The sequence below is a fragment of the Spermophilus citellus genome (genome assembly GCF_964194105.1).
Source record: "Spermophilus citellus genome assembly, chromosome: 8".
NCBI classification, from domain to species: Eukaryota; Metazoa; Chordata; class Mammalia; order Rodentia; family Sciuridae; genus Spermophilus; species Spermophilus citellus.
The window spans coordinates 2,492,295-2,509,851 of record NC_138189.1 but is presented as its reverse complement, the minus strand read 5'-3'; the positions used below and the strand labels follow the sequence as shown (position 1 = coordinate 2,509,851).

At 54.5% G+C, this 17,557-nt stretch overlaps 1 protein-coding gene across 1 annotated transcript in view; it reads right to left on the bottom strand.

The window, feature by feature from the left end:
• Positions 1-87, bottom strand: part of HGFAC (HGF activator) — a 116,522-nt gene extending 116,435 nt beyond the window's left edge. Inside the window, exon 1 of the mRNA XM_081303144.1 lies at positions 12-87. The gene's annotated coding sequence lies outside the window, so the exon portion shown is untranslated. The remainder of the gene's footprint in view (positions 1-11) is intronic.
• Positions 88-17,557: the final 17,470 nt, after the last annotated feature.

The window sequence follows — 17,557 nt, the reverse complement described above, 5'->3', positions numbered from 1 at the left end:
CCCACACCTACCGGGCCGCGCCGCTCGCTGCCGCTCAGGCGCCGGGCCGAACGCGCCAACGGTCGCCGCCGCGAGGGGCGGGGCTCGGGAGGGCGGGACTGGCCGGGTGGGGCTCCTGGGAGGCGGGGCTCCGGGACAGGCCAGTGGGAGGGGCACGAGGGGCGGGGCGATGAGGGGTGGAGCTCCGGGACGGGGAGCCCTCAGGAGGCGGGGGCGGGGCTGGAGCAGACGGGAAGCCGGACCACAAGGGGCGGGGTCAGAGGGAATACCCCGCAGAGATGGGGCGGGGCCTCTGGGTCGGGGCGGGACTTCCGCCGCGCGGAGGCGGAGCGCTTGTCCCGGCGCGGAGCGTTCACCTCCCCAGCCTCCCGCCCGCTGCCGCGGTGTTCTCCGCCCCGACGCGCGCTCGGACGACTCCAGGAATGCCTTTAGTTTTCAGTGAGGGCAGCGAGATGGGAATTGTGGGTCTTTACGGCCAGAAGCGCGGCGATGACCACGTCCTTCGGGCGGCAGGGCGAGGCTGGGTGCGCCTCCCGGGGGAGGGGCAGCTCTGGGTTGGGGGGCTCCTGCCCGGGTCGCCAGAACTGCTGGGCCTGCGGGCCGCCTTTCTCTACGCCGGCTTCTCCGCCCTCTGCCCTGACCTGTCCAGATCAACGTGGCCTTATTCACCCCAAAGAGATCTTAAGGGAAAGTGGGCCCAGGACTGGGACGGTGCCCCTGGTCCCTCTGCTTGTCTTCTTCCTCCACTATCACAGTTTCTTTAGAAATTCTATTCCCATTTAGTTGTAGTGACTGCTCAAAGTATTTTCAAAAATTTTCAGTCCACTGGGCCTTTTACTGCAATATCTAAATATGGGGGGAAATCGAGCCTAGGAATCCCCAGTGGCTGGGTTCTGATCTTTTCAGTTTGGCAAACAGCATTCCACCCTGGCTAGGTAGAGCCTCCTGGGCTGCATATTAAATCATCATCACCAATGCACAGCCATGACTCTCAGCCCCACTGTCTGTATACAACTAATGAGTGTAAGTCAGGTTTCATATTCCCCTTCTGTGCTTCCAGAATGACCACCAGGCTCTGCAAATGCAGAGCCTGCATTTGTCAGTGTGCATCTCGCACATCAGCCTTGAGTTTCCACAAGTCATGCGGTACTGGCAGATATACTGGCCATGGTGTGCTCTGCCAAGCAGTGGGCCCTGAGACACTGGGGCCAACTAACTGTCCAAAGCAGAACCGAGTCTGTGCCCTGAAACCTGAGGGGAGGGGCAGGAAAGCAGGTTGGCAGCACCCCACCCCACCAGCCCCTTCCTGGTTGTGTCACCAGCCACCTCCCACCTCTCCTGAAACTCTCCAGCCTGTCTCAGCCATCTCCTTTGACCTTGCTAGGCCAGGATACCTTTTTCATTCTCTTGCTTCCTTTGGCCAGTGCCCACCTCTCTGTGCCTTCCTTCTTGCCCTCATCTCTTTATCTTCTGCCTTTTCTCTTCCCCACTCACTGCTTGTCCACTCTCCAAATCTGTATCCTACCCCAAACACTCAGTGCAGGCCTCTCCTGTTTCCTTCCTCTTTCAAGTGTGTCATCTGCCTCATTTGGCTTAAATATCCATACATGTTTCTTTTCTCTCTCTCTGTCTTCCCATGGTCACCTGCCTGTCCTTGAGCCCTGGACATAGAAACAGTCCCCTGCATGCTGTTAACTGTCCTGGACACCATCATTTCCCACATTGCTGGGCTGCTCAGAGTGACTCACATTGTTGAGCAGAAGGCCAGGAAACTGGGGACGGCTCAAGGGGACAACCACCTTTGTGTCTAACCTGTCTAGCTTATCAGACAGGGATTTCAGAGTTGGGGCAGTAACATAGGTATGAAATGACTTTGCAAAGACCCCTTTTGTTGCTGGGATGAGGTGCAGGCGGGAGGCGGTATAAGGAGCTGAGTGGCAGCCCTTAAAGCCTGGGCACACTGATGACTAGAGTAGACAGCCACCTTGACCTGGACAGAGGGAGGGCTCAGGACCCAGGGATGAGAAGCATCAAGGTGGACTTACAGGCAGCCTGGAACCCCCCACTGGAGTAACTTGGAGGTCTCAGATGTCACTGCATCCCCATTAGGTCAGCAGGGTACTCAGACCTGCCTTGCCTGACGCAGCCCACTCTGCTTTCCCTCCAGGAGGGGTCCCATTTGAGCAATGAGGTATGGCCACCTGACACAAAGAAACATTCTCTGAGGAGGACATTTGGCTACGTGAAATAAGCTAGTCACAAAACGCCAAAATGGCATGACTGCCCTTTCCTGGAGCACTCGGTGGAGCACTGTGCCGAGTGAAGCAAGCCAGGCACAGAAGGACAGGTTACACATGACCTTACTCATGGAATCCTGGAGAGGAACTTGGAGAGAGCCGAGTGTGCTGCCCAGGTCTGGACGGGGGTGGCTGTGTGTCTGTCACACAGGCACTGGTTTCTTGTGCTACTGGAACTTAGCTGCTTGGTGGCCCAGTCCCTGCAAGCAGCCCAGGAGTTGACTCAGAGAACTGGGCCCTTCTTCCTGCCCCTTATGTGGGGAATGACATGCACAAATCTCTGGCATGTGAGTCTCGGCACCTGGGGTCTCAGGCATGTGACCAATGCCAAGCTGCACAACCTCAGAGCCACTGCCTGCATTTAAATCCTCAATCTGCCCCAACTAGGGGGTTGTCTAGACTCTGCCTCAGTTTCCTCACCTCTAAAGCAGAAGAAGAAATAGCACCCCAAGGTGTGCAGCTATCGTGAGAGCCCAGTACACGTGTCCTCAGTGCTGGGCACACAGACACACTGTGCAGGATGAGCACTCGTCCAGCCACATGACCAGTGGGGCCCACATCTGGGCCCGTGCAGCACCAAGGCTGTGCCTGGCACCCACACTATCCCTGGGATGAGGTGGCTGGGCACACTCAGGGCCTTGTGCACCCGCCTGGGCATGTGCAGGATAGGGATTCGCTCAACACCCAGCTGGAGCCTCAGGCAGTGGCAGCCCTGATGGCAGGAGGTGGCTTCTTTTCATTGGGGCTTCTTCATCTCTCCTCGGCTTCCTGAAGGGCTCACAGAAGAGCCCCAGCAGTGTTGGAGACCCTGCTGCTCTGGTCACCCAGACCCTTGAAGCAGAAAGCAGAATAGAAAAGATCCCCTGGTGGTCCCCTGTGTAGCCAAGCTTGGGACCCCAGGTAGCTGGTGTGGCCAAGTGGGGAGGCCAGTCCCTCCCACAGTCCCTCACACCTCCACACTGGCCCTGCTCTTTGAGTACCAGTTAGGCCATCCTGGGCTCCCCCACCACTGCACTGCCAAGCCAGCTGGGCCCCAGCTCTGCCCCACAGCATGGCTACTTCCCTAAGTCTCCCCATCAGTCCAGGCCATGCCACCCCCAGCCCCTGACAGCATTCTGTCCCCACCCTGCTCAACCGTCTTCTCCGTCCCTGCCCCCACTCTTTTTTGGAATCCTCAGCCAGCACCCTAGCTCCAACCTGGCTTGCAAGACACCCAGGAAATCACATCCCTGCTGCCTCCAGCTCAACCCCCACCTGCTCCCATCTCCTCCCTGCACCTGCAGGGTTGGTGGTCCCCAACCTCAGCCTGAGGCCTCGCGCCCCTTCCAGTGCCAGTCTGCAGCCACTAACGGCTCTGGCCACCTCTGGAGAAGCTCGTGGAGTGGCGAGCAGGGCTTGGCTGGCTCACAGAGTGCCCAAGCACCTTCAAGGTGGGTACGTCAGGATCAGCCAGCTTTACAACAAGGGCTGCAACTGAGAGCAGGGGTGTGCCTTGAGCAGGGGTTCAGCCCACCCTGAGAGGGGACTGGAATGTGGCTCCTTAGCTGAGGCAACCCCTGAGATGACCTGTATCCTCAACATGGGCCATGGGGGGGGGGGCCTCAAGGACCCTGCTGTCCCTACCTATGCCATATCTCTATTCCCACAGCCTGCAGGGAGAAGTCCAGGTCCCCAGGTGCCTCCACAGAAGCGGAGAGGAGCAGATCTCCAGAGCCCTGCAGCCTCTGTCCTCAGTGATGTCAGATGACAAGATCCCCATGAAGTCAGTTTAGAGATTGGATTGCTTTTCACCCCTGCCTCCTGGTGCTGGGGATGGAACCAGGGACCACACACACCAAGCACTTGCTCTTCCCCAGACGGAGGCTGTGGGAGCTGCAGGTTGTAAGCCCAGGAGACTTTTCACAGGCAAGGCCACCACAGACGCCCCTCAGGCAGTGCCTCGGAGCCATGGGGGTGTTGCCTGATATCCCAGCATGCATCCCACCCTGGCCTTGTTGCAGGCCTGAGCCTCCTCCCCAGAGGGGCTGCAGGGCTGCCCAGGCCCTGGGGCCACCCTGCTCCAGGTGCCCAGGATTCCGAATGAGGCAAAGGAGGTGGTCTCCAGCTCCAGACCCAACCCCACTCTTCCTGTTGGATTGGACTGACCAGCACGTTGCCCATTCTTTCTTGCCCGTGCCACAGTTGGAACGCCCCCGCCCCCCACAGGGCAGCAGCCTGTCCTCTGGTGGTGCCAGGGAAAACAAATGGGCCTTGTCCTCGGGCTCAGGACGTCCAGGGCGAAGGGTGCAGCAAGGCCACACAGAGTCAGAGGCGAGAGGCGAGAGCGTGGTGCCACCCACGCCTGCCCTCTGGAGTCGTATCCCAGCCCCCACCTGCCCAGTACCCCTTGTCCCCACATCCACTCACTCCCCAGACAGCTCTCCACCAGAGCACTGGGAGCGAGCAAGCCAGGGCAGAAGGCTCGGCAATATCTGCAGCTGCCCCACCCAAGGCTGCAGGGCCTCCCTGCCAGAGCCTCCCGCCACCACAGACAGCAACTGGGCCCCAGGTAGTCCTGGGAGGGGGCTGCTTCAATCCAAGTGCCCCAAGAGTGTTGTGACACCTGTACTAGGCTCTCCGGAGAAAGGGAAGCAAGAAGAACATTTAGGAGTGACCAATACTCGTGTGTGCGTTATCTGTGTGATAAAACCTTAAGACAAAGCTGAGAAAGAGAGGAAGAAGTTTGCTCTGAGAAAGTCCCTGTGAGGGCAGGGGTGGCAATCCGAGGTTCTCGGGGAAGCTGCAGGCTACAGTCCAGGGAACAGTGGAGGCTGTGGCTCGAGCCCAGGGCCATGGGCTGCAGAACCGCTCCTCCTCAGGGGCGCTCCCTGTTTTCTCTTGAGGCCTTTTGACTGATTAGATAAGGCCCACCCATATTATGGCGGGCAATCTGTTGTACTCAAAGCCTACTAATTTTTTTCTTTAATCAGAGCTTTATAGTTATACATAGTAGCTGGGTCCATCCTGAGAAGGCCTACTGATTTAATTGTCATCCTCCACAGCAAGGTCTTCACTGCTGTCTGCTCACACACTGGATACCATGGCCCAGCCACGTGGTCATGTAAATCACCTGACATCATCTTAGAGGTCGGGCAGTTCAGGGGTTTGAGGGCCTGGGCTATTACTGAGCTCCTGTGCAGCCAGCAGACACGGAGGTGGAGTGGGGGTAGGGTCGGGAGAGGCTGAACAGCTGCACAGAACAGATCCAGCAGCAGCCCACCTGCCCCGCAGCCCCAGGTGGTCCTGCTCATGGCTCTGACGTCTCCGTGGAGCCCAGCAGCTTCTTCCCCACCACAGAAGCCCCAGCCCAGGGCAGATGCCATCTACCTCAGATGGCTATGTCCCTCCTCTGTTCCCAGTTCCCCCCGGACTGTGCCACCACATTCCACAAGCTCCTGTACCTCAGGGCAAGCTTGTCCCAGGGTGGCCTCTGCTTCTCCAGGATGGAACTGATCAAGGCCTGGAGGCAGAGAAGGGCTTGGGCCGGTCCCTTTGGGAGGCTTAGCGTTGAGGTCCTTGACGTCTTTAAAGGCAAGTGAGGGCTGCTTCTTCCGGTGAACTTTGAGGTTTGAAGTTTAATCTCACTGCTTTCTGTCTGGCTACGCCCACCTGTGCCCTCATCCCTGCTGAGGGATGAGGCTCAGCCCTTCATGGGAGCTGTGTGGGCGAGCTTTCCACGGGGCCCTCCCGGTCCTCGCGCACCTGTCCTGCTTGGCAACAAAGAGACCCTTCAGCCACCACAGCACTCTTCAGTCTTCCCCGTGCCCTCTGTTGGTCATCCAAGCCTGCCATTTGTCCTTGTCTCCATGGATGCTCTGGAGTGGCCTGGTCCCCATCGTCTCCACCCACGTTCCAGCCTGAGCACAGCCATGTACCACCCACAGTCTGCCGGTCCTTGTTTGCTTTCAAGTCCCAGAAGGCATGTTGAATGCTACAAACTGCTGGGTGTGGTGGCGCACGCCTGTAATCCCAGCTGCTGGGGAGGCTGAGGCAGGAGGATCTCGAGTTCAAAGTCAGCCTCTGCAATGGTGAGGCTAAGCAACTCAGTGAGACTCTGTCTCTAAATAAAATACAAAATGGGGTTGGGTTGTGGCTCAGTGGTCCAGTGCCCCTGGGTCAATCCCCAGAACTCCCCCAGAAGAGACTGCTGCATACTAATGGAACATGTGGGCCGCCCCAGGTCTGCTGCTGCATCAGTCTCCTCACTCTTGCTCTGCTGCAGACTGGACACAGCGGAAGACGTCACAGAGCTCCTGGGTCCTGCCCTGCTCCCCAGAAAGTGCTGACCTGATTAGGTTTTAGGAGGAACACGACTGGACTCAGACTCCACACACAGTGTGCTCTGCTCAGGTCACTTCCAGCCGCTGCACCTCACTGCCTCCTCTGGGTCCCGTGTGTGCAGCTGATAGTCGGAAGAGGTGAGGGGGCGCTTCCCCAGGCCTCAGCCCCCTGCAGGCACCTTCACTCTAGGGTGTGCCCCCCCTTCCAGCTGTCCTGTGAAAGTGCCACAGCTAGGCACGGAGCTAGGTGACAATGGGACTGACAATGTTGGGAATAAATCCTGGCGTCTTCTCTGTCACCTACTAGATCCCGTGCTGTGAGGTGACCTGCACACAGCGTGTGCTGGGCCCCAGGCCAGGCAGGGTCTATCCAGAAGAGGCAAGGTCTCCTGGGAAGCCGCCACTTGTTATCTCACCTCAGAGTCTGCGTCTTCCCACCCACAGGCCAGTCCAGGGGCTGGTGCTTCCCATGCCCAACACCAGGGGGTCTCCAGGGCCTCATCCTCCTTCCCAGGCCCAGCCACCAGGCAGCTCCCCGCAGAAGCCCTGCTGGGCAGTGGGTCCCTCCGCTGCGCAGACTTGTTCACGCAGACACTGGCTCTCCATGTGCCTCACACACAGGCCAAGGCTTCTGCGTCCAGGGTAGGGACAGAGTAGGGGCAGGTCCCTCCCAGCCGGCTGCCTCCTGTGCAGGCCTGTACTCAGGAGCCAGAGTGAGAGCTCAGATGGTGACCACGTAGACGCCAGACCGCACAGGTGACAAACAGAAACAAGCCTGAAACGCCTTTAAAACAACAAAAGCAGAGAAGCTGCACTTTTTTTTTTCCTGTCAATAAACAACAGCAAAAAACCACAGCTGACAAAGTCCTGCTGCCTGTGTCTGGGACTGCCCCTGGAGTGGACACACACCAGCCAGCGGCAAGAACACGGGAATCCCAATCCACTCTCCGCTGAACCCTCGGCTGCGTGGTCCTGACCAGACCTCCCACGTGAGGCGCACTTCCTGTCCAACTTGGCGAGACTTCTCCTGGCTAAGCAGAAGCCCTGTCACTGTCAGGAAGATTCTGTAGGCGGAGATTGACAGTTCAGAAGGAGCCTCCGATTCTGTGCACCTTGGTCAGACCTTGTTAAGGGGGTTGCCAAGGACCCATTACCAGTATCAGAAAATAGTACGAGCTGCTTGAATTTCATCATAGGAATCTCTACAACTCACAGCAAGGTTCTACCTCCAGCCCAGCGCAGTGGTGTGCACCTGTAATCACAGCAGCTCAGGAGGCTGAGGCAGGAGGATCACGAGTTCGAAGCCAGCCTCAGCAACTTAGTGAGGCTCCAAGCAACTCAGTGAGACCCTGTCTCCAAATAAAATATGAAAAAGGGCTGGGGATGGGGCTCAGTGGTAGATCACTTACCTAGCACATGTGAGGCACTGGCTTCGATTCTCAGCACCACATTAAAATAAATAAATAAATAAAGTAAAGGTATTATGTCCATCTACAACTAAAAAAGAAGGGACTGGGAATGTGGTTAAGTCCCCCTGAGTTCAATCCCTCGTACAAAGAAAAAAAAGATTCCACTTAAAGCAGTATATAGATTTATACAGTATTTCTAAAATAAATCTTCCTTTCAAATGTTATTTTTTAAATATCAGAATATTCCTCGATTCGTCTGTGGCTCTTCCATTGATAGCAGAGTCATATCAAGTGGTGGGAATCACCTCCACAGACTTAAGGTCCTGGTCACACAGTCATCTCATTGTTATGCACATCTCCTTGTTCTGATGTCTCAGATTTTTCTAGATGCTACGTTTATTGCATAGTTCACATGAAGGGGTTTGTTTTTCCGGTGGGGAAAAAAGCCATTTTCAACCCAATTAAGAAGATATGTTTAATTTTGTAAAAGATGAAATTGTCCACTCTGTTTCTTCTTCTTTTGGGGGGAGGCTCTGGCTAATGTCATCAACAGCAGTCGGCACACGGAAGGACTGGAACCCAGCACATTAAAGATGATCCCATTTCCCGCTCTCCCTGAACTCTTCCCATGCAGCGTGAACACGTATAAATCAACCTGACTGTGCTCTGCACTGAGCTGAGTGCCTTCTGTGGTGGGTGGTCTCAGGTCACATCTGACACACGCTGAATCAAGATGCAAAGCCACCAGCCACAGGCGATGGGCTTTCTGGGGCACATCACCACCCTGGCGCCCCCAGAGCCACCGCACACCCTTCACTTCCCTGAGCACCTCTGTCCTGGAGCACGGCCAAGGAAAGGCGGGACTTCTCCCCGGGCCTCAGGAGACCGCAGGACAGGCTCTGATGGACAGGTGCCCAGAGACAAGCTCCTGCAGGCAGCGGCAGCCGCTGGCACGCCTGCACCAGGAGCCTGGTCTGTCTGAGCAGACAGAGGAGCGAGCCAGCCACTACCTGGACACTGCAGGACGCCCAGGGGCCGGCCAGGCCAGGTGACACATCCTCAGCCCAGCCAGCCACCCCCGCCTCAGGTTCTGCCAAGGAAGTCGGGACAGGTGCCTCGGCCCGGATGGAAATCAGGTGGTCCTCCAAGTCCCTGCAGGGCTGGGTCCTGGGGGCTAGCAGGTTACATCCACGCTGAAGCAGACGTCCCTAACCCTGTAGCCCACGTCCCTGGCCAGTCTCGGACAAGACCTGAGAGGGCTTTGGTGGGGGAGGCGGATGACGGGTAATTAGAGGTGTGGCCCGACCCCAGGGCTGGGGGCTGCTGAGTGCTGAGCCCCTTACCCTCACCAGGAAAAGCTGGGCTTTCTGTGGGAAATAAGCACATCAAAGCCAACACAGCCAAGCGCTGCCTGTGTCCTCCACTGTTCACCTACACCCAACTCTGGAGTGTATGCAAAGTCACAGGCACGCAAACAAGTAGAGAAAACTGACTCCAGATAAAATCCTCTTTATTGGAGAGTATTCTGCTGTCTCACTTAACTCTTCCAATACTTCGTGAATATTGTGTAAATCAATTCTATCTAATTGCTCTACAGCATTTAGCTGACGTTCGTTCTGTGGTTCCAGGGTGATTCTAAGGTCAGATATGACACACACTGTATCAGATACTGCAGGTCCTTGTTTGCTTCCAAGTCCCAGAAGCTGGGTGCAGTGGCACATGCCTGTCATCCCAGAGACTCGGGAGGCTGAGGCAGGAGGATCACAAGTTTGAGGCTAGCCTCAGCAAGTTAGTAACCACACACACACACACACACACACACACACACACACACACACAGGTGGCTGAGTTCTTATCAGAAACAAAGAAGCCCAAAAGACAAGAGAACACCTCTGAAGGACTGGGGAAAGCTGTCAATTGAAAATTTTATATCTAATGAAAACATCTTTGAAAGATGAAGATCAAGTAGAGGTTTTCAGATTAAAAAACAAGCTGAGTGACTGTTGCCAAAGTCCTCCCCCCGCAGGAAACACAGAGGGGCTGTGGGCTGAGAGGAAGCAGCACCAGGCAGAAACATGTCCCCACAAAGGGGGGACACCAGGAAGGGCAAACATGGGAGCCTGTGAGAGCCTGTTTTCACTTTTACTTAATTTCTTTTAAAAAACTGAACATTTAAAGCACAAACCACATGCACTTGAGGTTTAGAGCACAAGCCCGTGCACAGCACCCGTGGCTCAGCACAGGGAGGGCAAGGAAAGTCGGGAGGTGTGCACAGCGCACAGCAGACAGCACCCCCGGGGGCAGAGAGACCAGGCGAGGGGTTCATTGGAATCCCCAGAGCAACCGCCTCCAAATAATAGTAGCTAAAAAAACAGCAAAGGAAATGAAATTTTAAAGATTTTTAATCATTTAATCCAGAGGAAGGTAGAAAAGAAGGGAGAAGGTACAAAGGACTGGACAAAGAAAAGGGCTCATAGACGGACTGCGCCCAGCAGCAGCAGCAGCACTGCATGCAGGGCCTCGGCTGGCGCTCAGCAGGAGGACTCGGCCTCCGTGTCAGAACCAGAGCCGTCTCAAGCCCCTTCAGCAGAGCAGGCTGAAAGTCAGGGGTGGAAGGAGAAGGCCGGGGATCTGGAGAGGCGCCTCTGGACGTCCTGAGGCCAGACTTCCGAGAGCAAGAGAACAGCCCGACAACCAGCTGCGAGTTGGCAGTCAGCCTTACTCTATCACAGACTATTGGGAAACCCCAGTAAAGTCATCAGTGGGGACACAGAAGCCTGCACACCACCACCCGGCACTCCAGGCGCATCACACGCACAGCAAGACACTCGCAGCCACAGGCACCAAGAGAACCAAGAGAACCTGCTGGGCCCTCGCCGACCCATCTGACCCTGAAGAACTAAGGCACACGCTGGGTCTCGGAGAACAGAGCCAATCATGACGCCTAGACAAGCACTGGCTCCTGATAATTAACACACTTTAAAACGACTCACAGGTCACAGGCGGGGGTGGTGGCTCAGGGGTAGGGGCTCGCCAAGCATGGGCGGGACCCAGTTCCATCCTCAGCACCACATAGAAATAAATGCATTGTGTTGTGTCCATCTACACCTAAAAAATAGATGTTTAAAAATAAACAAATAAGTAAATAAATAACTCACAGTCAAAGGAGAACTGACAAAACAGTTAGGCCACATTTATATTTGTGTGGAGAAAAAATGGTTGAAAATGAGTGGCATAAGCTTCTACATTAATCCAGAAAATGAAAAGCAAATTAAAATTAAAGTAGATACACAGAAGGGAATAATAAAAATAACAGTGGAAATAACTGAAAGAAAAAACAACCAAACCATAGAAAAAAACTAAAATACCAAAAATTGGTTTTTCAAAGTTATTTATAAAATTTTTTTTAAACCAACTTTTCTTTCTTTTATTTATTTATTTATTTTTTTTTTTTAGAGAGAGTGAGAGAGGAGAGAGAGAGAGATAGAGAGAGAATTTTTAATATTTTTATTTCTTAGTTCTCGGCAGACACAACATCTTCGTTGGTATGTGGTGCTGAGGATCGAACCCGGGCCGCACGCATGCAAGGTAAGCGCGCTACCACTTGAGCCACATCCCCAGCCCATTTCAAAGTTATTTATAAAATTTACCAACCCTCAGTGACAAATGAAAAGCAGGGAAAACACCAATTGCCGACATCAGGAGACGACTGGAGTCTACACGGACGGTCCTCGGTCCTCAGACAGCACAGGTGACTTCATGACACCTGGCAGAAGCCACACCACAGAGCTGCTGGAGAAGATCAGAAAGCTCGTGAGGCCCTGCATTTATTAAAGACAATGAACCACAGCTCAGTGCCTTCACAGAGACGGACGGTATGGAGTCTGCAACTTCCTGTGCAGTGTGTCAAAACATAAGATGGACGGATAGATGATGGGCGGACAATGCGTGGGGTAGAAGGTCACTAGGAAGCCAGCATTGCTAGTCATTACGTCATCCTGTCCACTTTCCCCCGAGAGGTTGAAAGAAATGATGTCATCCTTACACAAGTCTTTTTCAGAAAATAGAGAAAGATGGGATGCTCTTGAACTTATTTTATAATGGCCTGCACAACTCCGACGTAGACCTGACAGAGACGTCATGAGGAAAGGGCAGTACCAAGCAGGGTGCCTCATGAGCGCGCACAAGTCCTCAGGAGAGGACTACCAAGGACACAGTCGGAATCACGTGGGAGTCACCCACAGAATCAAGGTCGGCTTAACATTCGAAAAGCAACCCTTGAAATTCAGCACATGAACAAAATAAAGGAGAAAAACCCTGTGATCATTGTCACGCAGAGGTGGCATTTGTCACCATTCACACCCATTTATGACAAAAACTCAAAAAACTAAAAATAGAAGGTAAGCTCCTCGATTTACTGAAGGGCAGGGGCAGCCACTGTCACAGCACAGGACTTTAGCACTCGTCCCGGGGCTCTGGAATGTGGCAGGGGCGTCTTTTCAACCTCACATTGTAGGCCCAGCCAGGGGACCAAGGTGAGAAAACAGCAGTCACAATAAAAAGGAGGAAATGATCGCACACTGGAAACGCCAAAGACCCACCCAACCTGTGAGGACAGACGGTGAGCTCCGCTACCAGAACTAAAGTAGGGTACTTCCAGATCCTAGAACAAATGACTAGAACATTGAAGACTACGAACAGATGTGACAAGGCTACTCCAGAGCTGGCGGAAGGGAGAAGGAGCCCTGCTCGCAGCCCCCAGCTCGAGCTGTTTCCCACGCCAGTCTCCTTCAGGTCAATCTAGGGTTCAGTGCTGTCTCAATCAGAATTTCAGCAGGCTTCCTTTTTTTTAGGGGGGGGTAGAAAATAGATAAGTGATTGAAAATTTATGGAAATGCAAAAGACATGGAATAGACAAAACACGTTTTTAAAAGAAGAGCAAGTTGGAGACTTTCATGATGTACCCTCAAGACAGCCTATAAAGTGATTAAGGTCATGGGCACACACAGAAAATGGGACCCCACAGCGTCTGGAAATGAGTCCACCCTTGTTCTATGAAGTGATCTCCAACAAAGGAACCAGTAAAGTCAATGGGAAAGGACAGACTCCTCACACCCGATTCTGGAACAGGATGGTCCTATGGAAAACACCAGCTTGATGCCCAGTTCATATCAGGCCACCTGAGATAGCTCACACAGCCAAATGTGACTGCAGCTTCTAGAACAGTGGGTGGAAAAGCAGCTTTGGGACCTTAGTGAGGATGTCTTAGGACACAAAACCGGAGCCATAAACGAGAAGTAAATGACAACATTAACTCCCCCCGTGCAGCAGAAATGGAGCCACAAGTTCTGGCCGCAGCTTCCCTCGCCCTGCGCTGCAGCTCCTGGGTCAGAGCAGGGGTGGGCACCTTCTGACCCGGTGTTGCAGAGGGCCCCTCAGACCCGCTGTGGTACTCCAGGCTGCCAGGCCTGGGGTGACATCCCCCGGGGCACTGCTCCAAGCTGAGGGCTCCAGTTTTGGGTCTTCAGGGGGAGATACTTGTGGGGTCCCTAGTCCCAGATACAGTCCTCCACCTGGCCAGACCAGTCCCAGCTCTCTGGAGTCTCCTTTCTCATCCTATAGGATGGCTCCAGAGGGTTCAGTTGGCCCAGACCCACCTCCCACAGCCACCCCCAGGTATCTTGGCTCCCAGGGGTGGGGCTCCCCAGGACAGGGTCCTGCTTACAGACCAGCGCCCCCTCGGGGCCTGGCCCAGTGGAGCATTACTATTCCTGTTGTCACCTAAGCAGCTGCCCATTAAAATTCCATTAGTTTCGAAGGCCTGAGCTGCAGTTGATATTTCTAATTATTGTGAAATTAAAATTGTCCCTGTAATTTAAAGATAATTGCACCAAATGCCAGCTGGTGCCCTGGGGAGTGTGCTGTTCCCCAGCAGAACTTGGAAAGTCTCTTGAAAGTTCTGTGAACAGGAAGAGACAAAAGCATTTTGGGAAATGAGCGAGAAGGGGTGAAACACACAGTTGGAATCTTAATTTTGAGCGTGAATGGGCTTTCAATCAGGACCTCTGTGGAGGTAGCCTGGCTGGAAGAGGCAGGTGGGCCTCCCTGTGAGAAGTGGGTTCCTGACCCCACCCCTGGGTGGCAGAATTGAATAAAAGGGTGAGGATTTCTAATGCAAAACATCAGAAATATAGCCCGGTGTGGATTAAGGGACACGGTAGGTGCAACAGTTTGGGGAAGGTTCTAGAAGCTGGCAGAAGCCCTTTGTGAGACAGGGCTGCATTGAGAGCTGTGTGGTGTGCAGTGGACGGCAGCTGGAGCTGGAGGAGGTCCATGGCGCCCAGGCCCTCTGGCGCCCTGCTCCCCATTGCAGGTGAGACCAGGCTCTGAGGGGCACCCTGGAGCTGGCTCCGCCCCTCCCCGCCTCTGCCCTGGGAAGTGAAGCCTGGAGGGAGAGGCCTGGGCCAGCTCAGGGCTGGGCCTCAGCCCAGCCACACTCCTGGCCGCCCTTCTCCTGACCCGGGACTGGGCAAGCTTGGTGCAGGTGAAAGGGGGGCCCACCTTGGACCCTGAGCACCCTGGCCCTGGCCTCACTCCACCATCTTGAGCCCTGGTCTGAGGCCCGAGCCTCGCCTCCTCGCTGGGGCCCCGCCTCTCCATTCTCCCTGGTGCCAGCTGCCTCCTACATGGCCCTGCTGTCCTCCTGGCAGCCGTGATGCTGCCCTCCTGAGACCAGCCTCTCCCCACACTCTCCCCGCTGAGCCCAGTGCACAGGTCACGGCCCACAGGCTCCCATGGTCCTGCACTCACCAGCTATGGACTCTGCCGCTGGCAGGAGGGCGACCACACCCACTAGTTCTGAACGGCTTCCTGCCCTCTTCCCTCGCCCTGCGCTGTGTGGGGGCCTGGCCGCATCTCAGGGACACGGGCCCCCACTCCACAGCCCCACTGAGCCAGCTCTGGGTTTTAGAAGCTGAAACTGCCATTTCCAACATTCCCTTTTTGGAAGGACTGGGAAGAGTCCCCAAGCAGCCCTGGAGGGAAGTCTGCAGGGACAAGGCACACCAGCCACCTCCTATTGCTGATGGGCTATGTGACATCTGCGTGTAGCTTGGCTCCTGTGGCTGCCACCCGGGACTTCCCAAGGAAGCACGAGGATGGGCAGGCCCCAGGGTGGTCAACAGGGCCAGCCTTCAGGAAGGAGGCTGGGTGCTGGAGAGTCGGGCACGCCGGCACCTGCTGATGGGTCATCTCCAAATGCTCCTGACCAACAGCAGCCTCCAACCAACCTTGGCCTCTAACCTCCTGCCTCCCAAATCCCTCATAGGCTCATCTTCTCCTGTCTACCCTAGAATGTACAGAGTAGGACTTCCAGTCAGGTGCAGTGGCACAAGCCTGTAATCCCAGCAACTGGGAAGGCTGAGGCAGGAGGATCACAAGAGGTCAACCTCCAACTGAGAGAGGCACTAAGCAACTTGGCGAGTTCCTGTCTCAAAATAAAAAAATAAAATGGGCTGGGGATGTTGCTCAGTGGTTAAGCACCCCTGGGTTTAACCCCTGGTACCCAAAATCAAAACGAAACAAAACAGAGTAGGGCTTCTAGGAAAAGTAGTGCCCAGGTAGAATATTTGTAGAATAGAACCTCCTGAACAGCGTCAGACCCACCTGGACCCTCACCCTTACAAAGGGAGTGGAGTAGGTCCCTGGAAGGTCCACAGGAAGGGAGTTTCCGGGAAAGTGGAGTGTCACCTGTCTTGATGGGGAAGGAAGTGTTCTGCTCCAGGGGGTCACAGCTTCTCCTGGCTGGGGGCTGCACACACCCCTGACCCTTTAAAGCCCCCGTGGAGCTAGAGTGGCAGAGTGCTCACCTGGTATGTGCAGGCCCTGGGTCCCTCCCTACACCACAAGAACAGAAAATACACCTCCACCTCACACATACTCTCTGTCCTATGTGTGCCCTCATTATACTTAGTGAATCTTTCAACTTTTTTAAAGCTCTTGGCCATAAAAATGTTTTAGAATTGTATTCATTGAATTAGACTATTTCCCTTTATGAAATTGCCTCTGTCAGAACAGACGCCAGGGTTACATATCCTTCTAAAGTTCTTCTAGAAGTTCTCCACATTTAACATTCAGACCTTCAGTTCACCTGAAGCCAACGTGGTGTGAGCCATGAGCAGCTCACCCTGGTCTTCCTGCAGGGGCACCCATGCGGTCGCTCTCGGTGAGCATGGGCGACCCTGGCACTCATGGTGAATGCAAAGCTCTGGACGGCCTCTCCCACCCACTCCCAGGCTACTTGGTGGGCTTGCCCCTGGTCCCCACAGCCCTGACCCTGAGAGGCAGGTGCTGAAGGAGTCTCGCTGCTGGCCAGCCACCCTGGGCTGCTCCTCTTCTACCTTCCTCCACAGACGCCAACTCCTTTCCTTGCCCCTCTTGGGGTCTCACTTGCCCACTGACTTAGGGCTCCACATGCCCTTTTTACCCTGCACAGGGGCAGGGTGGGGCCCTCATGGGCCTCCCTTCCCTGGAGATGCCCACTTGTTCATGGCATTGGACACCTGCCAGCTGTCTCACTTAGAATCTCCACATTTATCCTTCTGTTGGAGATATTGGTGCAAGGCTTGAATTGGCTCATAATGTGAATGGGGGCACTTTTGTCTTTTTGAACCATGTGAGAGAGTTTGTTATTTCGACTTTCTTTTTTAGTGAGGATGAAGCCAGGGGTGCTGTACCACTGAGCTGCACCCAGTCATTCCTATTTTGGTAGAGAGTTTGGCTAAGTGCTGACTTACTCCAGAGTTGGCCTGGAACTTGCCCTCCTTCTGCCTCGGCCTCCCAAGTCGCTGGGATGACAAGTGTGTGCCACTGGCCCTGGCCTTAAGATCCAAGTTATTTTAAAGAATATCTTGGGGCTGGGGATGTGGCTCAAGCGGTAGCGCGCTCGCCTGGCATGCGTGCGGCCCGGGTTCGATCCTCAGCACCACATACAAACAAAGATGTTGTGTCTGCCAATAACTAAAAAATAAATATTAAAAAAAATTTAAAAAAAAAGAATATCTTGAAAAATGAACAATGAAGAGTACCTCGGGAAGGCATTTTGACATCTGTTAAAATCTGAATGTATCTTCCTTGATACAGCAATTCTCTATGCTGAATTCATGGCATAAAAATATTTGCTATAGATTCCTCAAGAAATTAAACCTAGATTCCACATGATCTAGCAACTCCACCTGTGAATGTACCCAAAAAACTGCGAGCAGGGACTCAAAAGGTATTTGCACACCATGTGCAGGCAGCATGGTCACCTAACCAGAGCCGGGAGCTGGAAGCAGCCGAGAGCTCACGGGGACGGGATGGGCGTCCAGCCCCCGAAGGGGAGTGCAGGAAGCTGAGGCTGTGCGTGGAGGGCAAATCCCACACTGTCCAGTGGTCAGTGCTTCTGCGTGGGAGGACGATGGCGCTGGGGGCGGCGCCCAGAGCCGTGATGCTGCGCTTAGTGATTTGAACAGTACATTTTTATTGTGTTTTA